The sequence below is a fragment of the Protopterus annectens genome, chromosome 11.part0 (assembly GCF_019279795.1).
Source record: "Protopterus annectens isolate FY-2018-M chromosome 11.part0, PAN1.0, whole genome shotgun sequence".
NCBI lineage: Eukaryota > Metazoa > Chordata > Ceratodontiformes > Protopteridae > Protopterus > Protopterus annectens.
This window is the reverse complement of record NC_056745.1, coordinates 372231204-372258411: the sequence shown is the minus strand read 5'-3', so window position 1 is coordinate 372258411 and position 27208 is coordinate 372231204.

Genomic DNA, 27208 nt, shown 5'->3' with positions numbered 1-27208 from the left:
AGCTCCTTTTGGGAGAAGGATTTCTCTTTTTTATCAAAATTGGAACCACATAACCTGGGATAAATGGGTTCTGGACATAGTCTCAAGAGGTTACAGATTTCATTTCCACACTTTGCCAAAATCGAATGGTTGGCCAGACCTGCCACATCATCAGTGGGCAGAGGCACAACGGCAGGTTCAGTTCCTCCTGGCTATGAGGGCCATAGAATTGGTGCCAAATTTAGAAATAGGGCAAGGTTTTTATTCCAGACTTTTCCTGGTTCCCAGGAAGGAAAATTCGTGGAGACCAATCCTGGACCTCTCTGTACTAAACACCTTCCTAGATATACCAAAATTCAAGATGCTCACTATGCAGCAGCCGCTGCCTATGTTGGCAAGAATGCTTGGATGGTGACTTTGGATGTAAAATAAGATTACCTGCATATTCCTATAAGGCAAAAGTGCAGAAGGTATCTGCATTTCAAAGTGGGCTCAAAACATTACAAGTTCTCTGTGCTGCCCTTTGGCTTATCTACTGTGCCCAGGGTCTTTATGAAGTGCCTGGCACCAGTAATGGCGTTTTGCAGTCAGAAGGGGATTCAAATTTACCCTTATCTGGATGACTGTCTTCTTCAAGCGGATGACAAAGACACTCTACTTCAGCGTCTAGCCTATGTGCAGCATCTTCTTCAGTGCCTCGGTTTCACAGTGAATCTAAAGAAATCAAACCTGGTACCCACACAACAGATTACTTTCCTGGGTGCTCTTCTGAGTACTTCAACCCAGATGGCTTCCTTGACACCAGACAGAAAAGTGCAACTGGCTTCTTTTTTCCGACACCTGGCTTCAATGAAACAGCTGACTGCAAGAAAAATTCTGCAGGCTTTGGGTTACATGGCCTCCTGCATTCTGCTAATACCATATGCAAGGCTGCATATGAGGAAACTGCAGTGGTACCTCAAGAGTGTCTGGTCTCAGCATTACCACAGTTTGGAAACAGTGGTCACGATTTTGCCTTGTCTCCAGCGAGAATTTCTTTGGTGGGCTGAAGCCTGTCTACAGAACAAGGGGAAGCCTTTTTGTCCTCCACCGACCAACCAAGTTCTGACAACGGATGCTTCAGATTATGCATGGGGAGCCCACATGCATGGGAGATGTCTTCAGGGTGTTTGGACGAAGGAGCAAACGCACCTGCATATAAATTTGAAGGAGATGCTAGCTGTACAGAATGCCCTGATAGCCTTCAGGGACCTTCTTCTACCAGGGCACTTGTTGATACGGACAGACAATACTACAGTGATGTGGTACATCAACAAGCAGGGGGGCTCTCACTCTTACCCCTGTGCAGATTAGCCATAAATCTCTGGTACACTGCTCTGACCTGCAGTGTCGATGTACAGGCGCAATTCCTGCGGGGGAAAGACAACACTCTGGCAGACGCATTGAGCAGACGCATTTCAGATCCACATGAATGGATATTGGATGTTCGCATATTCAGGATGATTGTAAAGGCTTGGGGATGTCCGGACATAGATCTCTTTGCATCCCCTCAGAATCATCAACTTCCAACATTCTGCACAAGGACCTACCACAAACTAGCATGGAAAGTGGATGCCCTCTCATTCAGTTGGAAACACCTCTCAGTATATGCTTTTCCTCCCTTTCCTCTTCTACCTTGGGTACTTCTGAAGATAAAACAGGACAGACCGCACATAATTCTACTGGCTCCCAATTGGCCATGGCAATTCTGGTATTCCACTCTGATGAACTTGGTTCAAGAGCCTCCCTGGATTCTGCCTCAAATCCCTCATCTACTGTCTCAATGGGATGGCTGGATACTGCACAGTCATGTCGAGACTGCATCTAGCTGCCTGGCGGATCCAGGGTCTGTAAACACCTCTGCCCTTTCCAAACAGGTATTGGATGTAATCCTTGAAGCTAGACGGCCCAGCACTAGAAAATTTTATGCGGGAAAATGGAAAAGATTTTGCTCCTGGAGTCAAGTCCAGGGTGGTGAGTCTTCTGTTCCGAACATTCCTCTGATTTTACAGTATCTGACAGAGTTATTACATACGGGCCTATCTTTTTCGTCTGTTAAGCTTCATGCTTCTGCTATTTTTGCACATTACGATACGGATCCTCCATTTTTTTCTCATCCATTACTTAAACAATTTTTTAAAGGGGCTAAGAATATTTGGCCCCCTATAAGGGCTCCTGTTCCCACTTGGGATCTTAGCTATGTTTTGGAGAAATTAACTTTGTCTCTTTTTGAACCTGCAGCTTCCACGGATTTAAAATTTTTGTCTTGGAAAACTGCTTTTCTTTTAGTTATTACATCTGCTAGAAGAATTTCGGAATTGCAAGCACTCATGGCTGTGGAACCCTTCCTTATTTTTCATCAGGACAGGGTATCTCTGCAGACTAATCCCACATTTATGCCCAAGGTGGTTTCGGCAGTGGCCTTGAGTCAGTCTATTCATTTGCCTACCTTTTATCCTAATCCTCAAAGTGAGGAAGAAAGTCTTTTGCACTCTCTAGACGTGCACAGACAGCTTCGTCTATACCTGGACAGGACCAAGATATTCCAGAAATCTGATCAGTTGTTTGTCACTTATGCTCCTACTGTTCAGGGGAAAGCAATCACTAAGCAAGCTATTTCCAAGTGGATTGCCCATTGCATCAAGTTCTTTTACTCTTATCATAGCAATCCGGTTCCTGTTAATGTTAGGACTCATTCTACCTGGGCTACTGCTACTTCAGCAGCTTTTCTTTGTGGTGTTCCTACCAAGGATATTTTGGAAGCTGCTACCTGGAGTTCTGTACATACTTTTTCTAAGCATTACAACCTCCCTCTCTATTCTAAGTCCAGGGCAGGTTTTGCTTCTGCGGTTTTGCAAGGTTTTGTGACCGCTCCCTCTGTTTCTCCTCCAGCCACCTTTTCTTAGCGTTGGGACTCAACCCTACAGTGATGACTGCAACAGTGAACCACGAAGGACATAGTACAGTTGTGTACTCTTACCATAAATGTAGATGTTCGAGTATGTTCACTGTTGCAGTCTGGGTTACCCTCCCTCCTATCCCCTCTTTTGTTTTTTCCTTGAGTATTGTCTGTTATGAGGTATTTTGGGTGCTGAAGTTTTGGGCATGGTTTCTTTTTTTTCCTTTTCTTTCTGAGCACCTGACATCTGGGGCAAGAAAAACTGGGGAAATGGTGTCAGCTGAGGTCTTTATACCTTCCAGCCCATTGACGTCAGGATAAATGCGACCTCAGCTGGTGCCCGATCCTGACTTTGGGATTCTGGCCGATAGGGGGCTGCTGCTGGCAGGAAGAACTACTACAGTGATGACTGCAACAGTGAACACACTCGAACATCTACATTCATGGTAAGAGTACACAACTGTACTTTCCAGTTCCTCAGGTATGTGAGTGTACAGAGTTACTCAGTAGCTCTCATGTGTACACTCACATACTTAAGAAACTGGAACTGAGTAACTATGTACACTCCCATATTTGAGGAACTGGAGCTCAGTGACTGTGTACACTCACATACTTAACGAACTGGAAATGAGTGACTGTGTACACTGACTTATACTTATCAGTGAGTGGACAGTGTTACTCATTTCCAGTTCCTTAAGGATGTGAGTGTACACAGTCATTCAGTTTGAGTTTCTTAAGTAAAATTGAGTGTACACAGTCACAGTTTCAGTTCCTTAAATATGTGTGTACATAGTCACTCATTTACAGTTCTTAAAGTAGGTGAGAGTACACAGTTACTTAGTTCCAGTTCAAGTGCAAGTGAGTGTACACAGTCACTCAGTTCAAATTCCTTAAGTATGTGATTATACACAGTCAATCAGTTATAGTTCCTTGAGTATAAGTGAGTGTACACAGTCACTCAGTTCCAGTTCCTTAAGTATGTGTACACAATCACTCATCTTCTCTTCTTTAAGTATAAATGATTTTACACAGTCAGGCAGTTCCAGTTACTCAAGTATGTGAGTGGACACAGTTACTCAGTTCCAGTTCCTTAAGTATGTGAGTGTACACAGTCACTCTGTTGCAGTTCCTTAAGTATAGTTTAGTGTACACAGCTAGTTCCAGTTCTGTAAGTATGAATGTACACAGTCACTCATTTTAAGTTCCTTAAGCATGTGTACACAGTCACTCAGTTCCAGTTCCATAAGTATATGAGTGTACATAGACACTCATTTCGAGTTCCTTAAGTATGACAGTGTACACAGTCACTCAGTTCTAGTTCCTAAAGTATGTGTGTGCACACCAACACTCATTACCAGTTCCTCAAGTATGTGAGTGTACACAGTTACTCAGCTCCAGTTCATTAATTATGTGTGTATACAGTCACTCAGTTCCAGTTTTCTAAGTATGTGAGTGTACACAGTCACTCATTTCCAGTTCCTTAAGTATTTAAGTGTACACAGTTACTCAGTTCCAGTTCCTTAAGTATGTGAGTGTACACAGTCACTCAGTTCCAGTTCCTTAAGTAGGAGTATACAAAGTAACTCAGTTTCAGTTCAAGTATAAAAGTGTACACAGCCACTCATTTACAGTTCCTCAAGTATGTGAGTGTACAGAGTTACTCAGTTCCAGTTCCTTAAGTATGTGTGTACACAGTCACTCAGTTCCCATTCCTCAAGTATGTGAGTATACACAGTCACTCATTTATAGTTCCTTAACTATCAGTGAGTGCACACTGTCATTCAGTTCAAGTTCCTTGTGTCAGTGAGTGTAGTCACTCAATCCCAGTTCCTTATGTATGAGTGTACACAGTCATTCAGTTCCAGTTCCTTAAGTAAATGAGTGTACCCAGTCACCCAGTTCCTTAAGTATCAGTGAGTGTACACAGTCACTCAGTTCCAGTTCCATAAGTATAAGTGAATATACACAGTCACTCATTTCCAGTTCCTTAAGTATGTGTGTATACAGCCACTCAGCTCCAGTTCCTTATGTGTGTACACAGTCACTCACTTCCAGTTCCTCAAGTATGTGATTGTACAGAGTTACTCAGTTCCATTTCCTTAAGTACGTGAGTGTACACAGTCACTCAGTTTCAGTTCCTTAAGCATCAGTGGGTGTACACAGTCACTCAGTTAAAGTTCCATATGTATAAGGGAGTGTACAAAGTCACTAATTTCCAGTTCCTTAAGTATGATTGTACACAGCCACTCAGTTCCAATTTCTTAAGTATGTGAGTGCGCACAGCCACTCAGTTCCAGTTCTTTAGGTATGTGAGTGCACAAATTCACTCAATTCCATTTCTTCAAGTATGTGTGTACACAGTTACTCAGTCCCAATTCCTTAAGTATGTGAGTTTACACAGTTACTCAGTTCCAGTTCCTCAAGTATGTGAGTGTACAGTTTCTCAGTAACTCTCATGTGTACACTCACATGGCTAAGGAACTAGAACTGAGTAACTGTATACACACATACTTAAGGAACTGGGAATGAGTGATTGTGTACACTGACATACTTATCAGTAAGTGGACAGCGTTACTCATTTCCAGTTCCTTAAGGATGTGAGTGTACACAGTCACTCAGTTTCAGTTTCTTAAGTAAAATTGAGTGTACACAGTCACTCAGTTTCAGTTCCTTAAACATGTGTACACAGTCACTTATTTCCAGTTCTTAAAGTATGTAAGTGTACACAGTTACTCAGTTCCAGTTCCTTAAGTATGTGTACAAAGTAACTCAGTTTCAGTTCCTTAAGTATGTGAACACAGTCACTCAGTCCCAGTTCCATAAGTATAAGTGAATGTGCACAGTCACACAGTTCCAGTTCCTTAAGTATCAGTGAGTGTACACAATCACTCAGTTCCACTTCCATAAGTATAAGTTAATCTACACTGTCACTCATTTCCAGTTCCGTAAGTATGTGAGTATACAGAGGCACTCAGTTCCAGTTCCTTAAGTATGTGACTGTACAGTCACTCACTTTCAGTTCCTCAAGTATGTGAGTGTACACAGTCACTCAGTTCCAGCTCCTTAAGCATCATTGAGAGTACACAGTCACTCAGTTCCAGTTGCATAAATATAAGGGAGTTTACACAGTCACTCATTTCCATTTTCTTAAGTATGTGTGTACACAGCCACTCAGTTCCAGTTCCTTAGGTATGTGAGTGTACACAGTCACTGAGTCCCAGTTCATTAACTATAAGTGAGTGTACAAAGTCATTCAATTCCAGTTCTTCAATTATGTGTGTACACAGTTACTCAGTTCCAGTTCCTTAAGTATGTGAGTGCACAGTTACTCATTTCTAGTTTTTTAGTTATGTGTGTACACAACCACTCAGTTGTAGTTCTTTAATTATTAGTGTACACAGTTACTCATTTCCAGTTCAAGTGCAAGTGAGTGTACACAGTCACTCAGTTCAAATTCCTTAAGTATGTGAGTATACACAGTCAATCAGTTACAGTTCCTTAAGTATAAGTGAGTGTACACAGTCACTCAGTTCGAGTTCCTTAAGTATTAGTGTACACAATCCCTCAGCTTCTGTTCTTTAGGAATAAATGTTTGTACACAGTCACGCAGTTCCAGGTATTCAAGTTTGTGAGTGGACACAGTTACTCAGTTCCACTTCCTTAAGTATGTGAGTGTACACAGTCACTCAGTTGCAGTTCCTTAAGTATAGTTTAGTGTACACAGCTAGTTCCAGTTCTGTGAGCATGAGTGTACACAGTCACTCACTTCCAGTTCCATAAGTATAAGTGAGTGTACATAGACACTCATTTTGAGTTCCTTAAGTATGACAGTGTACACAGTCGTTCAGTTCTAGTTCCTTAAGTTTGTGAGTGCACACCATCACTTATTTCCAGTTCCTCAAGTATGTGAGTGCACACAGTTACTCAGCTCCAGTTCCTTAAGTATGTGAGTGTACACAGTTACCCAGTTCCAGTTCCTTAAGTATTAGTGTACAAAATCACTCAGGATCAGTTACTTAGTTATAAATAAGTATACACAGTCACTCAGTTTCAGATCATCAAGTATATGAGTGTACACAGTTAATCAGTTCCAGTTCCTTAAGTATGTGAGTGTACAAAGTCACTCAGTCAGAGTTCTTTAAATATATGTGAGTTTACAAAGTTACTCAGTTCCAGTTCTTCAAGTATTTGAGTGCACACACTCACTCAGTTCCAGTTCCTTAAGTATAAGTGAGTGTACACAGTCAGTCAGTTACAGTTCCTTAAGTGTAAGTCAGTGTACACAGTCACTCAGTTACCGTTCCTTAAGTATGTAAATGTACACAGTTACTCAGTTCCAGTTCCTTAAGTATGTGTGCACACAGTCACTCAGTTCCATTTCCTTAAGTATGAGTGTACTAAGTAACTCAGTTTCAGTTCCTTAAGTATAAGTGAATGTACACTCACTCATTTCCAGTTCCGTAAGTATGTGAGTATACAGAGGCACTCAGTTCCAGTTCCTTAAGTATGTGACTGTACACAGTCACTCACTGCCAGTTCCTCAAGTATGTGAGTGTACACAGTCACTCAGTTCCAGCTCCTTAAGCATCAGTGAGTGTACACAGTCACTCAGTTCCAGTTGCATAAGTATAAGGGAGTTTACACAGTCACTCATTTCCATTTTCTTAAGTATGTGTGTACACAGCCACTCAGTTCCAGTTCCTTAGGTATGTGAGTGTACAGTCACTCAGTCCCAGTTCCTTAACTATAAGTGAGTGTACAAAGTCATTCAATTCCAGTTTTTCTATTATGTGTGTACACAGTTACTCAGTTCCAGTTCCTTAAGTATATGAGTGCACAGTTACTCATTTCTAGTTTCTTAGTTATGTGAGTGTACACAACCACTCAGTTGTAGTTCTTTAATTATTAGTGTACACAGTTACTCATTTCCAGTTCAAGTGCGAGTGTACACAGTCACTCAGTTCAAATTCCATAAGTATGCGAGTATACACAGTTAATCAGTTACAGTTCCTTAAGTATGAATGAGTGTACACAGTCACTCAGTTTGAGTTCCTTAAGTATTAGTGTACACAATCACTCAGCTTCTGTTCTCTAGGTATAAATTTTTGTACACATTCACGCATTTCCAGGTACTCAAGTCTGTGAGTGTACACAGTCACTCAGTTGCAGTTCCTTAAGTATAGTTTAGTGTACACAGCTAGTTCCAGTTCTGTAAGTATGAGTGTACACAGTTACTCATTTTCAGTTCCTTAAGCATGAGTGTACACAGTAACTCAGTTCCAGTTCTATAAGTATGTGAGTGTACATAGACACTCATTTTGAGTTCCTTAAGTATGACAGTATACACAGTCATTCAGTTCTAGTTCCTTATGTATGTGAGTGCACACCATCACTCATTTCCAGTTCCTCAAGAATGTGAGTGTGCACAGTTACTCAGCTCCAGTTCCTTAAGTATGTGAGTGCACACAATTACACAGTTCTAGTTCCTTAAGTATGTGTACAAAATCACTCAGGATCAGTTACTGAGGTATAAATGAGTATACACAGTCACTCAATTTCAGATCATCAAGTTTATGAGTGTACACAGTTAATCAGTTCCAGTTCCTTAAGAATGTGAGTGTACAAGTCACTCATTCAGAGTTCTTTAAGTATATGTGAGTTTACAAAGTTAGTCCATTCCAGTTCTTCAAGTATGTGAGTGCACACACTCACTCAGTTCCAGTTCCTTAAGTACAAGTGAGTGTACACAGTCAGTCAGTTACAGTTCCTTAGGTGTAAGTCAGTGTACACAGTTACTCACTTAAAGTATGTAAGTGTACACAGTTACTCAGTTCCAGTTCCTTATGTATGTGAGTGCACACAGTCACTCAGTTCCAGTTCCTTAAGTATGAGTGTACAAAGTAACTCAGTTTCAATTCCTTAAGTATGTGAACACAGTCACTAAGTCCCAGTTCCATAAGTATAAGTGAATGTGCACAGTCACACAGTTCCAGTTCCTTAAGTATCAGTGAGTGTACACAATCACTCAGTTCCAGTTCCATAAGTATAAGTGAATGTACACTGTCACTCATTTCCAGTTCTGTATGTAAGTATACAGAGGCACTCAGTTCCAGTTCCTTAAGTATGTGACTGTACACAGTCACTCACTTCCAATTCCTCAAATATGTGTGTACACAGTCACTCAGTTCCAACTCCTTAAGCATCAGTGAGTGTACACAGTCACTCAGTTCCAGTTGCATAAGTATAAGGGAGTTTACACAGTCACTCATTTCCATTTTAAGTATGTGTGTACACAGTCACTCAGTTCCATTTTCTTAGGTATGTGAGTGTACACAGTCACTCAGTCCCAGTTCCTTAACTATAAGTGAGTGCACAAAGTAATTCAATTCCAGATCTTCAATTATGTATGTACACAGTTACTCTGTTCCAGTTCCATAAGTATGTGAGTGTGCACAGTCACTCAATTCCAGTTACTCAAGTAGGTGAGTGTACAGAGTTACTCAGTAACTAGCATGTGTGCACTCATACTTATGGAACTAGAACTGAGTAACTGTGTACTCTCACATACTTGAGGAACTGGAAATGAATGAATGTGTACACTGACTTATACTTAGTGAGTCGACAGAGTTACTCATTTCCAGTTCCTTAAGGATGTGAGTGTACACAGTCACTCAGTTCAATTTTCTTAAGTATAAGTGAGTCTACACAGTCACTCATTTCTAGTTCCTTAAGTATCAGTGAGTGTACACAGTCAGCCAGGTCCAGTACCTCAAGTATCAGTGAGTGTACACAGTCACTCAATTCCAGTTTCTTAAGTATATGAGAGTGTACACAGTCACTGGTTTTGAGTTTCTTAAGTATAAGTGAGTGTACACAGTCACTCATTTCAAATTATTTAAGTATGTCAGTGTACAGAGTCATACAGTGACATAAGTATAAGTGAGTGAACACAGTCACACTTTCCAGTTCCTTAAATATGTGCACACAGTTACTCAGTTCCAGTTGCTTTAGTATGTGAGTGTACACAGTCTCTCAGTCCTGTTCCTTAAGCATGTCAGTGTACAAAGTCAATCGGTTTCAGTTCCTTAAGTATAATTGAGTGTACACAGTCACTCATTTCCAGTTTCTTAACTATCAGTGAGTGTACGCTATCACTCAGTCCCAGTTCCTTATCTATAAGTGAATGTACACAGTCATTCAGTTCCAGTTCCTTAAGTACATGAATGTACCCAGCCACGCAGTTCCAGTACCTTAAGAATGTGAGTGTACAGAGCTACTCAGTTCCAGGTCCATAAATATGTGTGTACACAGTTACTCAGATCCAGTTCCTTAAGCATGTGAGTGTACACACTCACTCAGTTCCAGTATGTTAAGTATGAGTGTACAAAGTAACTCGGTTTCAGTTCCTTAAGTATAAAAGAGTGCACACAGTCACTCATTTACAGTTCCTCAAGTATGTGAGTGTACAGTTACTAAGTTCCAATTTCTTAAGTATGTGAGTGTACACAGACACTCATTTCAAGTTCCATAAGTATAAGTGAATGTACACAGTCACTCAGTTCCAGTTCCTTAAGTATTAGTGAATGTACAAATCAATCAGTTCCAGTTCCATAACTATAAGTGAGTCTACATAGACACTCATTTCCAGTTCCCTAAGTTTGTGTACATAGTCACTCTGTTCTTAGTTCCTTAAGTATGTGAGTATACACAGTTACTCAGTTCCAGTTCCTTAAGTATGTGAGTGTGCACAGTCACTCAGTTCCAGTTCCTTAAGTATCAACAGTGTACACAGTCAGACAGTGACTAAGTTCCAGTTGCGTAAGTGAGTGAACATAGTCACTCATTTCCAGTTCCTTTAATGTGTGAACACAGTCACTCGGTTACAGTTCCTTAAGTATGTCAGTGTACACAATCACTCAGTTTCAGTTCCTTAAGTATAAATGAGTGTACACAGTCACTCATTTCCAGTTCCTTAACTATCAGTGAGTGTAAAACAGTCAATCCCAATTCCTTATGTATAAGTGAGTGTATACAGTCATTCACTTCCAGTTCCTTAAGTAAATGAGTGCACCCAGTCACTCAATTCCAGTTCCTTTAGAATGTGAGTGTACACAGACTCAGTTCCAGGTCCTTAAATATGTGAGTGTACAAAGTTACTCAGTTCCAGTTCCTTAAGTATGTGAGTGCACACAGTTACTCATTTCCAGTTCCTTAATTATGTGAGTGTACACAATCACTCAGTTCCAGTTTTCTAAGTATGTGAATGTACACAGTCACTCACTTTCAGTTCCTTAAGTATTTGAATGTACAGTCACTCAATTCCAGTTCCTTAAGTATGTGAGTGTACACACTCACTCAGTTCCAGTTCCTTAAGTATGAGTGTACACAGTCAATTAGTTACAGTTCATTAAATATAAATCAGTGTACACAGTCACTCAGTTCCAGTTCCTTAAGTATTTAAGTGTACACAGTTACTCAGTTCCAGTTCCTTAAGTATGAGTGTACAAAGTAACTCAATTTCAGTTCATTAAATATAAAAGTGTACACAATCACTCATTTACAGTTCCTCAAGTATGAGTGTACAGAGTTACTCACTTCCAGTTCCTTATGTGTACACAGTCACTTTGTTCCCATTCCTCAAGTATGTGAGTATACACACTCACTCATTTCCAGTTCCTTAACTATCAGTGAGTGCACACTGTCATTCAGTTCAAGTTCCTTAAGTATCAATGAGTGTAGTCACTTAATCTTAGTTCCTTATGTATAAGTGAGTGTAGACTCATTCAGTTCCAGTTCCTTAAATAAATGAGTGTACCCAGTCACTCAGTTCCAGTTCCTTAAGTATGTGTGTACACAGCCACTCAGTCCCAGTTCCTTAATTATGTGTGTACACAGTCACTCACTTCCAGTTCCTCAAGTATGCGAGTGTACAAAGTTACTCAGTTCCATTTCCTTAGATACGTGTGTACACAGTCACACTGTTCCAGTTCCTTAAACATCAGTGGGTGTACACAGTCACTCAGTTCCAGTTGCATAAGTATAAGGGAGTGTACACAGTCACTTATTTCCAGTTCCTTAAGTATGTGAGTGTACACAGCCACTGAGTTCCAATTTCTTAAGTATGTGAGTGTACACAGCCACACAGTTCCAGTTCTTTAAGTATGTGAGTGCACAAATTCACTCAATTCCAGTTCTTCAAGTATGTGAGTGTACACAGTTACTCAGTTCCAGTTCCTGAAGTATGTGAGTTTACACAGTTACTCAGTTCCAGATCCTCAAGTATGTGAGTGTACAGAGTTTCTCAGTAACTCTCATGTGTACACTCCCATACTTATGGAACTGGAACTGAGTAACTGTGTAAACTCCCATACTTGAGGAACTGGAACTCAGTGACTGTGTACACACACATACGTAAGGAACTGGAAATGAGTGACTGTGTACACTGACTTATACTTATCAGTGAGTGGACAGTGTTACTCATTTCCAGTTCCTTAAGGATGTGAGTATACACAGTCGCTTAGTTTGAGTTTCTTAAGTAAAATTGAGTGTTGACATTCACTCAGTTTCAGTTCCTTAAATATGTGTGTACACACTCATTTCCAGTTTTTAAAGTATTTGAGGGTACACAGTTACTCAGTTCCAGTTCCTTAAGTATGAGTGCACAGTTACTCATTTCTAGTTTCTTAGTTATGTGAGTGTACACAACCACTCAGTTGTAGTTCCTTAATTATTAGTGTACACAGTTACTAATTTCCAGTTCAAGTGCAATTGAGTGTACACAGCCACTCTGTTCAAATTCCTTAAGTATGTGAGTATACAGAGTCAATCAGTTACAGTTCCTTAAGTATAAGTGAGTGTACACAGTTACTCAGTTCCAGTTCCTTGGGTATTAGTGTAGACAATCACTCAGCTTCTGTTCTTTAGGAATAAATGAGTGTACACAGTCATGCAGTTCCAGGTACTCAAGTATGTGAATGGACACAGTTACTCAGTTCCACTTCCTTAAGTATGTGAGTGTACACAGTCACACAGTTGCAGTTCCTTAAGTATAGTTTAGTGTACACAGCTAGTTCCAGTTCTGTATGTGTACACAGTCACTCATTTTCAGTTCCTTAAGCATGAGTGTACACAGTCACTCAGTTCCAGTTCCATATGTATAAGTGAGTGTACATAGACACTCATTTTGAGTTCCTTAAGTATGACAGTGTACACATTCACTCAGTACTAATTCCTTAGGTATGTGAGGGCACACCATCACTCATTTCCAGTTTTTCAAGTATCTGAGTGTACACAGTTACTCAGCTCCAGTTCCTTAAGTATGTGAGTGTACACAGTCACTCAGTTCCAGTTCCTTAAGTATTAGTGTACACAATCACTCAGGATCAGTTACTTAGGTATAAATGAGCATACACAGTCACTCAGTTTCAGATTATCAATGTTATGAGTGTACACAGTTAATCAGTTCCGGTTCCTTAAGTGTGTACAAAGTCACTCAATCAGAGTTCTTTAAGTATGTGAGCTTACAAAGTCACACAATTCCATTTTTTCAAGTATGTGAGTGCACACACTCACTCAGTACCAGTCCCTTAAGTATAAGTGAGTGTACACAGTCAGTCACAGTTCCTTAAGTGTAAGTCAGTGTACACAGTCACTCAGTTCCAGTTCCTTAAGTATGTAAGTGTACACAATTACTAAGTTCCAGTTTCTTAAGTATGAGTGCATGCAGTCACTCAGTTTCAGTTCCTTAAGAATAAGTGTACAAAGTAACTCAGTTTCAGTTCCTTAAGTATGAGTGTACACAGTCACTCATTTACAGTTCCTCAAGTATGTGTGTACAGAGTTATTCAGTTCCAGCTCCTTAAGTATGTGTGTACACAGTCACTCAGTTCCAGTTTCTCAAGTATGTGAGTGTACACAGCCACTCATTTCCAGTTCCTTAACTATCAGTGAGTGTACATTGTCATTCACTTCCAGTTCCTTAAGTATGAGTGTACAGTCACTAAATCCCAATTCCTTATGTATGTGACTGTACACAACCACTCAGTCCATTTCCATGAGTATGTGAATTTACACAGTGACACAGTTCCAGTTGCTTAAGTATCAGTGAGTGTACACAGTCACTCAGTTCCAGTTCCATAAGTATAAGTGAATGTACCCAGTCACTCATTTCCAGTTCTTCAAGTTTGTGAGTGCACACAGTTACTCAGTTCCAGCTCCTTAAGTAGGTGAGTGTAAACAGTCACTCAGTTCCAATTCCTCAAGTATGTCATAGGTTCATAGGTTCATACTAGGCTATCTGCCCTAGGGCATTTATAAGCCTGGCCAGAGTGTATTTGGCTTTCGCCACCCATTTTAAATGAATTTTGCTACGTCCTTTTTCGTGGTTAGTATACTGTGCCTCTGTCTAACAGTGACACAGAAGTGATACCCGGGGTAAACCTACTATCTCCCATCCACTCATCAAGATTCCTCTTGAAGAGAGTCAATGAGGGACTCTGCCTAACCTGGACTGGGACTTTATTCCAGAGTGAAGGGAGCCTCTGGGTTATGAATCTGTCCCTCCAGCATGTCCTATTTATTTCAGTGCTGAGGTTCAAGTCTCTTGAGCGCATAGCTCGATGGGATTTGGATTTTCTGAGGTGCAGCATGTCCATTAATTCCGGGTTGGACATGGCTTTATACGTCAGGCACAGATCGCCTCTGAACAGGTGGTATGCCACTGAGTAGAGCTGGAGTTTCTTTAACCGGGCAGCATATGGTATCTTTTTGAGCCCTTTGATCCTCTTGGTGAGGTACTTTTGGGGTCTTTCCAGTTGCTGCAGGTGTCTGGTAAGGTACATCCCAAAGGGGCATTGTACACAAGTATGGGGCTGATGAGGGATGAGTAAAGAGGCACAATGACCTCCCCTGATCTAGATGTGAATCCCTTCATGATTAGGTGAGCTATATAAAATGTTTTTCTAACCACTTTGGCCACGTGGTTGTCAAATGAGAGATTGCTATCAACTTGGGTCCCCAAGTCCCTAATTACTTCTTCCGTACTTAATGGATTACCACCTATGTGGTAATTTGTGGGCACTTTGTTTTTGCCAAAGGGGATGACTATACACTTTTTGGCGTTTAGCTTGAGGCCATGGCTCTGGCACCAGTTGTCTGTTTCTATGAGGCCCTTTTGTAGGATGCTTGTGTTGGCTGGAGAGTCGATTATGGCGCCCAGTTTTCAGTCATCTGCGAACTTGGTCAGCCACAGTCCTTCCATGTTAGCCTGTACCTCCGAGAAATATATACCGAACAAGAGAGGTCCCAGGACTGAGCCTTGTGGGACGCCACTTGTAACTGGTTTGGAGTCTGACATGGCTCCAGCAATTCTAACCATGTGGGTTCTGTCCTTGAGCCAGTTTGCAACCCATCTAGTGACATAGGGGTTTATATTTAAGCTGGTGAGCTTATCTATAATGCCCAAGTGGGCTATTGTATCGAAGGCTTTTGCAAGATCCAGGTAGGCTGTGTGGGCCACCTTCCCCTCGTCAATGACCTTGGTGACTGTTTCAAAGAAATCAACCAGCTTTAAGAGGCAAGATCTGCCCTTAACAAAGCCGATCTGGGTAGGATCCAGTGTCAGTAGGTCCCCAATATCTTTATTTATGAGGTGCATGATGACCCTTTCCATAGCTTTGCAGACCAAGCTAGTCAGGCTTATGGGGCGATAGTTTCCAGGATCCGTTGAGGCACCATCTTTGTGGGGAGGGACCACTGTTGCTGTACGCCACTCTTTGGGTACATATCCTGTAGTAAGGCTCAGATTGAACAGTAGTTTTATATTTGGGTTTAGTTCTTCTTGGAGTTCAAGTAGGATGCAGCCCGGGACACCGTCCAGTCCCATTGATGCTGTGTTTTTTGATTTGGAGAGGGCAGCTCTTACCTGAGCATCTGAGATGTTAGGGGGGGAAGCACTTTGCTGGGATAGATATTTGCCCTTTTGTTGGGGAAGGGGGGGAGAAGTTTGCGCTGAACCTGTCAGCTAGGATGTTGGCAATGTCTGTGGGTTTGGTGTATTTTTTGTCATTTTGGACTAATTCTGAGCATATCTGGGAATTCCCACCCAGGTTCCTAACATAACTAAAGAAAGCCTTGTGATTATCCTTAGTGTCCTGTGCAATTTTTCTCTCGAAGCTGGCCTTAGACGATTTTATGAGTGCCCGTAGTTTTTTGCTAATACTGATCAGAGATGCCTTCCCTTTTTGGGATTTTGCTCTATCATGTAGTAGCTTCCTCCTTCTATTATATAGCTTGTTTATGGCAGGGGTCCATCAGACAGGACGCCTAACTTTGGAGGATCGGGCCTTGGTTTTATTTGGGATTGCATGATCCATGCATTCCTAGAGGTGTTCATAGAATGCGTTTATAAAGGATTCTGCGGTCTGGGCCATATTTTCCACAGGCCCGGGGGCTTTGAAGGATTCCACCTCGGTTTTGAGGAGTGTAAAATTTGCTTTAGAGAAGTTTTTCACTGTGGTTTTCTGGGCAGGGGCTGGGGTCGGGATGTGAATATCTAGTGAGATTAGTTTATGGTCTGATCTTACCAGTGAGGGATACACTTCTGGTCTAGAGCATAGAGTCCCCATGTTGGTGATGATCAGGTCCAGTATGTTTTCCCCTCTTGTGGGAGTGGCAACGAGTTGTTCCATAGCATTTGAGTTTATAAATTCTAGGAACCTTGGGGCTAGGGTGTTGGAGCTAGAGTAATGCTCCCAGTCTATGTTAGGGTAGTTGAAGTCGCCCAATATAATGGTGTTTGGAGAGACCTTCATATTTTTCAGTGTTCTCAGGAAGGCTGAGTGGGGTTCCTGGGTTTGGGAGGGTGGTCTGTAGCAGGCTATAGACTGTTAGGCAGTTTTACCCACTGTTAGTTGCACATGGATAGTCTCTGATGCTTCGTGCTGTGCCACCAACCTGGAGGTGTGGGTATCTTTGACAAATATTGATACTCCCCCTCCTTTTGTGGTTCGGTCCAAGTTTTGGGGCCGAAAAACATAGTATGAGGTATAACTTGGTAGTGCTGGGGAGCTCTCGGGAGCCTTGAACCAGGTTTCTGTTACTGCACAGATATCGATGTTCTCCATGCTAAGGAAAGTTTCAATTGCGTGCATCTTGAGGTTTAGACTTCTGGCATTGAGTAGCATTACTCTTAGTTTCTTATCCCTTGTGATACCTATGGAGGTGGGTTTGTCTTTTGAGCCTTGCCTAAAAAGGGCACTATGGGGGTGGCAAGAGCCTTTGCCAATATCCGAAATCCCAGGGGTGACAGGTGCAAGCCATCCCTAGTGAAGCATCGTGGCTTGTCGAGCATGTCATCCCATGCAGACAGGCATTGGATCCCCTTTGAATGACACCAATAAGCCAATTGTTGAAATTGATCATCTTGTCTTCGTATTGTGGCATCATTCTTGGTGAGGGTAAGATGCTACTCAAGGTCAGGGTCATACCGGCCTGGGCTCCATGCTCAGAGAGCTCCTCTATGTCTCTTTTCATGCAGTCCAGGGAGGTAGATCTCAGGTCATTCACACCAGCATGGACAATGACTGAGTCATATTTGTAGTTGCCTTGGAGTGACCTGAGTGCTTGTGTTATGTGGCGGAGCCTATCGCCCGACAGGCAGCTCACCATGACCTTCTCCTTGTTCAGCCTGGTGAGTGGGACATCAGTGTGCCTGACGATAGAGTCACCTATTACAAGTGTATCAGGTGTGTTGTTTAGCCTTAAGGGCTGTGACTGTTCAGCACACTGGCTTTGTGAGCTATGTGTTGCATGTGTTTTGTTTTGGGGTAGCAGTTGTTTGGGTGTCTGCTTTGGAGGTCTCTGCTGCTTAGGCAGATTTTTATTTAGAGCCTCCGAGTATGTTTTTGTGTGTTTATGTGTTTGGTTTGCTGTCGTGGTAGGTCTATGTGAGACTGGAATTGTAGTGAGTGTGGTTTCCTTCTCCTCCTGACTGGTTACGCCAGTACTGAGTTGAGAGAGCTTAGCCTCCAGTTTGGCTATATGGTTGCATCTCTCACATGTGTTGGAATTTGTTGGGAGGAGGAGAGGGTTGTCTGTGTACACGAGGCAGTTGTAACATTGCATCAAGATTCCCAGATTCACCAGCTGGACCGGAGAGGAGATTGACAACTGACCTTTGGACATGCTAGAATAGTATTGGGAATTCCTTTATAATTGAAAAAAAGGGCCAATGGGGAACAAAGTACTCAAGGGGAGTTTGTGAGGGTGTAGTGCTTTTAATTTTTTAGTGCTGACTTATATAATTGCTTTAGTGAGCAAGTGCCAGGCTTTAGAGTGGGAATAGGGTGTTACTCGGTAACTCACATGTGTACACACATACTTAAGGAACTGGAACTGAGTAACTGTATACACTCACATACTTCAGGAACTGGAACTGAGTGACTGCGTTCACTCACATCCTTAAGGAACTGGAAATAAGTGACTGTGTACACTGACTTATCAGTGAGTGGACAGAGTTACTCATTTCCAGTTTCTTAAGGATGAGAGTGTACACAGTCACTCTGTTCAATTTGCTTAAGTATAAGTGAGTCTACAGTCACTCAATTCCAGTTCTTTAAGTATCAGTGAGTGTACACACTCACTCAGGTATAGTTCCTTAAGTATCAGTGAGCGTACACACTCAATTCCGGTTTTTAAGTATATGAGAGTGTACACAGTCACTAAGGTTTGAGTTTCTTAAATATGAGTGTACACAGTCACTCATTTCCATTTTTTTTAAGTATGTGAAGGTTCACAGTTACTCAGTTCTAGTTCCTTAAGTATGTGAGTGCACAGTTACTCATTTCCAGTTTCTTAATTTTGTGAGTGTATACAGTCACTTAGTTGTAGTTCCCAAATTATGACTGTACACTGTCACTCAGTTCCAGTTCCTTAAGTATAAGTTAGTGTACACAGTCACTCATTTCAAATTCCTTAAGTATGTCAGTGTACACAGTTACTCAGTTCCAGTTACTTAAGTATGTGATTATACACAGTCAATCAGTTACAGTTCCTTAAGTATGAGTATACACAGTCACTCAGTTCCAGTTCATTGCATATTAGTGTACACTCAGTTTCAGTTTCTTAAGTATAAATGAGTGCACACAGTCATGCAGTTCGAGATCCTCAAGTATGTGAGCGGACACAGTTACTAAGTTCCAGTTACTTAAGTATGTGAGTGTGCACAGTCACTGAGTTGCAGTTCCTTAAGTATGGGAGTGTACACAGTCACTCAGTTACAGTTCCTTAAGTATAAGTGAGTATACACAGTCACTCAGTTCCAGTTCCTTAAGTATGTATGTACACAGTCACTCATTTCCAGTTCCCTATGTATGTGTGTACACAATTACTTAGTGACTGATCCTTAAGTATGTGAGTGCACACAGTTACTCATTTCCAGTTCCTTTACTGTGTGTACACAATTACTCAGTTATAGTTCCTTAAGTATGTGTGTACACAGTCACTCTGTTCCAGTTGTTTGAGTATTCACAGTCACTCAGTTCCAGTTCCTTAAGTATGTCAGTGTACAGTTAATCAGTTCCAGTTCCTTAAGTATGTGTACAGAGTTACTCAGTTCCAGTTCTTCAAGTATGTGATTGTACATAGTTAGTTCCAGTTCCTTAAGTAAATGAGTGTACAGAGTCACTCAGTTTCAGTTCTATAATTATGAGTGTACACAGTCACTCCTTTCCAATTCCTTAAGTATAACTCAGAGTACCCAGTCACTCAGTTTCAGTTCCTTAAGTATGAGTCTACACAGTCACTCAGTTCCAGTTTCTTAAGCATGTGTGTGCACAGTCACTCAGTTCCAGTTCCATAAGTATGAGTGTGCAAAGTCACTCAATTACAGTTTCTTAAGTATAAGTGAGTATACATAGTCACTCAGTTCCATTTTCTCAAGTATGAGTATACACAGTCACTCATTTCAAGTCCCTTAAGTATGCGAGTGTACACAGTCAGTCAGTTCCATTTCCTTAAGTATGCGAGTGTACACAGTCACTCAGTTCCAGTTCCTTAAGTATGTAAGTTCACACAGTCACTGACTTCCAGTTCCTTAAGTATAAATGACTGTATATAGTCACTCATCTCCAGTTCCTTAAGTATCAGTGAGTGTACACAGTCACTCCGTTCCAGTTCCTTAAGGATCAGTGAGTGTACACAGTCATTCAGTTCCAGTTCCTCAAATATGTGTGTACACAGGTGCTCAGTTCCTTAAGTAGGTGAGTATACACAGTCAATCAGTTCCAGTTCAATAAGTTTAAGTGAGCGCACACAGTCACTCATTTCCAGTTCCTTAAGTATGTGAGTGTACAGTTACTCATTCCCAGCTTCTTAATTATGTTAGTGTACACAGTCATACAGTTCTAGGTCCTTAAGTATGTGTACACCGTCACTCAGTTCCAGTTCTTTAAGTATGTGAGTTTACACAGTCACTCAGTTCCAATTCCTGAAGTATAAGTCAGTGTACACAGTCACTCAGTTCCAGTTGCTTAAGTATGTGAGTGTATATTGTCACTCAGTATAAGTTCCTTAAGTATAAGTGAGTGTACACAGTCACTCAGTTCCAGTTCCTCAAGTATGTGAGTGTACACAGTTACTCAGTTCTAGTTGCCTAAGGAGGTATGTACATAGTCACTCAGATTGAGTTCATTAAGTATAAGTGAGTGTATATATTCACTCAGTTCCAGTTCCTTAAGCATAAGGGTATGTACACAGTCACTCAGTTCCAGTTGCTTAATTATGTGTGTACATCGCCACTCATTTTCAGTTCCTTAAGTATAAGTGAGTATACATAGTCACTCAGTTCCAGTTCCTCAAGTATGTGAGTGTACACAGTTACTCAGTTCTAGTTCCCTAAATAGGTGAGTTTACACAGTCACTCAGTTCCAATTCTATAAGTGAATGTACACATTCACTCAGATCCACTTCCTTATTTATCAGTGAGTGTACAGTCACTCATTTCCAGTTCCATAAGTATAAGTGAGTGTACACAGTCACTCATTTCCAGTTCCTTAAGTATGTGAGTGTACACAGGCACTCATTACCACTTCCTTAAGTATGTGAGTGTACACAGTCACTCAGTTCCAGTTGCTTAATTAAGTCAGTGTACATTGTCACTAAATGTCAGTTCCTTAAGTATGAGTGTACACAGTTACTCAGTTCCAGTTGTTTGATTATGTGTGTACATCATCACTCATTATCAGTTCCTTAAGTATAAGTGAGTGTACACAGTTATTCAATTCCAGTTCCTTAAGTGTGAGTGCACACAGTCACTCAGTTCTAGCTCCTTATGTATGTGAGTGTACACAGTCACTCAGTTCCAGTTCCTTAAGAATGTGTACACAGTCACTCAGTTCCAGTTCCTTAGGTATGTGTGTACACAGTCACTCAGTTTCAGTTCCTTACATATGTGTATACACAGTCACTCAGTTTCAGTTCCTTAAGTATGTGTGTACACAATCACTCAGTTCCAGTTGCTTAAGTATGTGAGTGTACGTCACTCAGTATCAGTTCCTTAAGTATGAGTGTACACAGTCACTCAGTTCCAGTTGCCTAACTATGTGTACATCATCACTCATTATCAGTTCCTTAAGTATGTGAGTCTACACAGTCACTCAGTTCCAGTTCTATAAGTATAAGTGAATGTACACAGTGACTCAGATCCAGTTCCTTATTTATCAGTGAGTGTACAGTGTCACTCAGTTCCAGTTCCTCAAGTAAGTGAGTGCACACAGTCAATCAGTTCCAGTTCCTCAAGTGTGTGAATGTACACAGTTACTCAGTTCTATTTCCCTGAGTAGGTGAGTATACACAGTCACTCAGTTCCAGTTCCATAAGTATAAGTGAGTGTACACAGTCACTCATTTCCAGTTCCTTAAGTATGTGAGTGTACACAGTCACTCAGTTCCAGTTCTTAAGAATGTGTACACAGTCACTCAGTTCCAGTTCCTTAGGTATAAATGAGTGTACACAGTCACTCAGTTCCAGTTTCTTAAGTATGTGTGTACACAGTCAGTCATTTCCAGTTCCTTCAGGATGAGTGCTCACAGTCACTCAATTCCAGTTCCTTAAGCATGTGAGTGTACACAGTCACTCAGTTATGGCTCCATAAGTATAAGTGAGTGAACACACTCATTTCCTGTTCCTTAATTATGTTAGTGTACACAGTTACTCAGTTGCAGTTGCTTAAGTATGAGTCTGCACAGTCCCTCAGTTCCAGTTCCTTAAGTTTAATTGAATGTACATGGTCACTCCATTTCAGTTCCTTAAATATGAGTGTACACAGCCACTCAGTTTGATTCATTAAGTATACGTGAGTGTATATATTCACTCAGTTCCAGTTACTTAAGTATGAGTGTACACAGTCACTCAGTTCCAGTTCCTTAACTATATGTGTACACAATCACTCAGTTCCAGTTCCTTAAGTATGTATGTATGTGTAAGTATGTGAGTACCTTAAGTATGAGTGCACACAGTTACTTATTTCCAGTTCCTTAAGTATGTTAGTGTACGCAGTCAGTTCTAATTACTTAAGTATAAGTAAGTGTACACAGTCACTCAGTTCCATTTCCTTAAGTATGTCAGTGTACACAGTTACTCAACTCCACTTCCTTAAGTATGTAAGTGTACACAGTCACTCAGTTACATTTCCTTAAGTATAAGTGAGTGTATATATTCACTCAGTTCCTTAAGTATGAGTGTACACAGTCACTCAGTTACAGTTTCTTATGTGTGTACACAATCACTCAGTTCCAGTTTCTTAAGTATGTGTTTACACAGTTACTTTGTTCCAGTTCCTTAAGTATGTGAGTGCACACAGTTACTCATTTCCAGTTCCTTAATTATGTTAGTGCACACAGTCACTCAATTCCAGTTCCTTAAGTCTAAGTGAGTGTACACAGTCACTCAGTTATGGTTCCTTAAGTATAAGTGAGTGTACACAGTCACTCACATCCTGTTCCTTAAGCATATGTGTAAACAATTACTCAGTTGCAGTTGCTTAAGTATGTGAGACTGCACAGTCCCTCAGTTCCAGTTTCTTAAGTTTAATTGAGTGCACATAGTCACTCCATTCCAGTTCCTTAGGTATGTGTGTACACAGTCACTCAGTTTCAGTTCCTTACATATGTGTATACACAGTCACTCAGTTTCAGTTCCTTAAGTATGTGTGTACACAATCACTCAGTTCCAGTTGCTTAAGTATGTGAGTGTACGTCACTCAGTATCAGTTCCTTAAGTATGAGTGTACACAGTCACTCAGTTCCAGTTGCCTAACTATGTGTACATCGTCACTCATTATCAGTTCCTTAAGTATGTGAGTCTACACAGTCACTCAGTTCCAGTTCTATAAGTATAAGTGAATGTACACAGTGACTCAGATCCAGTTCCTTATTTATCAGTGAGTGTACAGTGTCACTCAGTTCCAGTTCCTCAAGTAAGTGAGTGCACACAGTCAATCAGTTCCAGTTCCTCAAGTGTGTGAATGTACACAGTTACTCAGTTCTATTTCCCTGAGTAGGTGAGCATACACAGTCACTCAGTTCCAGTTCCATAAGTATAAGTGAGTGTACACAGTCACTCATTTCCAGTTCCTTAAGTATGTGAGTGTACACAGTCACTCAGTTCCAGTTGCTTAAGAATGTGTACACAGTCACTCAGTTCCAGTTCCTTAGGTATAAATGAGTGTACACAGTCACTCAGTTCCAGTTTCTTAAGTATGTGTGTACACAGTCAGTCATTTCCAGTTCCTTCAGGATGAGTGCTCACAGTCACTCAATTCCAGTTCCTTAAGCATGTGAGTGTACACAGTCACTCAGTTATGGCTCCATAAGTATAAGTGAGTGAACACACTCATTTCCTGTTCCTTAATTATGTTAGTGTACACAGTTACTCAGTTGCAGTTGCTTAAGTATGAGTCTGCACAGTCCCTCAGTTCCAGTTCCTTAAGTTTAATTGAATGTACATGGTCACTCCATTTCAGGTCCTTAAATATGAGTGTACACAGCCACTCAGTTTGATTCATTAAGTATACGTGAGTGTATATATTCACTCAGTTCCAGTTACTTAAGTATGAGTGTACACAGTCACTCAGTTCCAGTTCCTTAACTATATGTGTACACAATCACGCAGTTCCAGTTCCTTATGTGTAAGTATGTGAGTACCTTAAGTATGAGTGCACACGTTTACTTATTTCCAGTTCCTTAAGTATGTTAGTGTACACAGTCAGTTCTAATTACTTAAGTATAAGTAAGTGTACACAGTCACTCAGTTCCATTTCCTTAAGTATGTCAGTGTACACAGTTACTCAACTCCACTTCCTTAAGTATGTAAGCGTACACAGTCACTCAGTTACATTTCCTTAAGTATAAGTGAGTGTATATATTCACTCAGTTCCTTAAGTATGAGTGTACACAGTCACTCAGTTACAGTTTCTTATGTGTGTACACAATCACTCAGTTCCAGTTTCTTAAGTATGTGTTTACACAGTTACTTTGTTCCAGTTCCTTAAGTATGTGAGTGCACACAGTTACTCATTTCCAGTTCCTTAATTATGTTAGTGTACACAGGTCACTCAGTTCCAGTTCCTTAAGTATGTCAGTGTGCACAGTTACTCTGTTCCAATTCCTTAAGTATGTGGGTGTACACAGTCACTCAGTAACAGTCCCTTAAGTATGAGTGCACACAGTGAACCAGTACCAGTTCCATAAGTATGAATGTACACAGTCACTCAGTTTCAGTTCAATAAGTGAGTCTACACATTCACTCAGATCCAGTTCCTTATTTATCAGTGTGTGCACAGTCACTCAGTTCCAGTTCCTCAAGTATGTGAGTGTACACAGTTACTCAGTTCTAGTTCCTTAAGTAGGTGAGTGTACACAGTCACTCAGTTCCAGTTCTGTAAGTATAAGTGAATGTACACAGTGACTCAGATCCAGTTCCTAATTTATCAGTGAGTGTACAGTGTCACTCAGTTCCAGTTCCTCAAGTATGTGAGTGCACACAGTCACTCAGTTCCAGTTGCTTAATTATGTGAGCGTACATCATCACTCAATATCAGTTCCTTAAGTATGTGAGTGTACACAGTCACTCAATTGCAGTTCCTTAAGAATGTGTACACAGTCACACAGTTCCAGTTCCTTAGGTATAAATGAGTGTACACAGTCACTCATTTCCAGTTCCTTAAGTATAAAAGATTGCACACAGTCACTCAATTCCAGTTTCTTAAGTATTTGTGTACACAGTCAGTCATTTCCAGTTCCTTCAGGATGAGTGCACACAGTCACGCAATTCCAGTTCCTTAAGCATGTGAGTGTTCACAGTCACTCAGTTATGGTTCCTTAAGTATAAGTGAGTGAACACACACATTTCCTGTTCCTTAATTATGTGAGTGTACACAGTTACTCAGTTGCAGTTGCTTAAGTATGAGTCTGCACAGTCCCTCAGTTCCAGTTCCTTAAGTTTAATTGAATGTACATGGTCACTCCATTCCAGTTCCTTAAATATGAGTGTACACAGCCACTCAGTTTGATTCATTAAGTATACGTGAGTGTATATATTCACTCAGTTCCAGTTCCTTAAGTATGAGTGTACACAGTCACTCAGTTCCAGTTCCTTAACTATATGTGTACACAGTCACTCAGTTCCAGTTCCTTAAGTATGCATGTATGTGTAAGTATGTGAGTACCTTAAGTATGAGTGCACACAGTTACTTATTTCCAGTTCCTTAAGTATATTAGTGTACGCAGTCAGTCAGTTCTAGTTACTTAAGTATAAGTGAGTGTACACAGTTACTCAGTTCCAGTTCTTTAAGTATGTCAGTGTACACAGCCACTCAATTCCACTTCCTTAAGTATGTAAGCATACACAGTCACTCAGTTACATTTCCTTAAGTATAAGTGGGTGTATATATTCACTCAGTTCCTTAATTATGAGTGTACACAGTCACTCAGTTCCAGTTTCTTATGTGTGTACACAATCACTCAGTTCCAGTTTCTTCAGTATGTGTTTACACAGTTACTTTGTTCCAGTTCCTTAAGTATTTGAGTGCACACAGTTACTCATTTCCAGTTCCTTAATTATGTTAGTGTACATAGTCACTCAGTTCCAGTTCCTTAAGTATGTCAGTTTGCACAGTTACTCTGTTCCAATTCCTTAAGTATGTGAGTGTACACAGTCACTCAGTAACAGTCCATTAAGTATGAGTGTACACAGTGAACCAGTACCAGTTCCATAAGTATGAATGTACACAGTCAGTCAGTTTCAGTTCTATAAGTGAGTCTGCACATTCACTCCGATCCAGTTCCTTATTTATCAGTGTTTGCACAGTCACTCAGTTCCAGTTCCATAAATATAAGTGAGTGTACACAGTCACTCATTTCCAGTTCCTTAAGTATAAGGGAGTATTCACAGTCACTCAGTTACAATTCCTTAAGTATGTCAGTGTGCACAGTTACTCTGTTCCAGTTTCTTAAGTATGGGAGTGCACACGTTCACTCAGTTCCAGTTCCTTAGGTATGTTAGTGTACACAGTCACTCTGTTCCAGTTCCTTAAGTTTAAGGGAGTATTCACAGTCACTCAGTTACAGTTCCTTAAGTATGTCAGTGTACACAGTTACTCTGTTCCAGTTCCTTATGTATGTGACTGTACACAGCTACTCAGTTACAATTCCTTAAGTATGTCAGCGTACACAGTCACTCAGTTCCAGTTCCTTAAGTATGTGTACACATTAACTCATTTTCAGTTCCTTAAGTATGAGTGTACACAGTCACTCAGTTCCAGTTCCTTAAGTATGTGAGTGTACACAGTTACTCAGTTCTAGTTCCTTAAGTATGTGAGTGTACACAGTCACTCAGTTCTAGTTACATAAGTATGAGTACAGTCACACATTTCCAATTCCTTAAATATAACTCAGAGTATACAGTCACTCAGTTCCAGTTCCTTAAGTATGTGAGTGTACACAGTCACTCACAGTCCCTTAAGTATAAGTGAGTGCACACAGTGAATCAGTACCAGTTCCATAAGTATGAATGTACACAGTCACTCAGTTTCAGTTCTATAAGTGAGTCTACACAGTCACTCAGATCCATTTCCTTATTTATCAGTGAGTGTGCACAGTCACTCAGTTCCTAAGTATAAGTGAGTGCACACAATCACTCATTTCCACTTCCTTAAGTATGTGAGTGTACACAGTCACTCAGTTCCAGTTCCTCCAGTATATGAGTGTACACAGTTACTCAGTTCCAGTTCCTTAA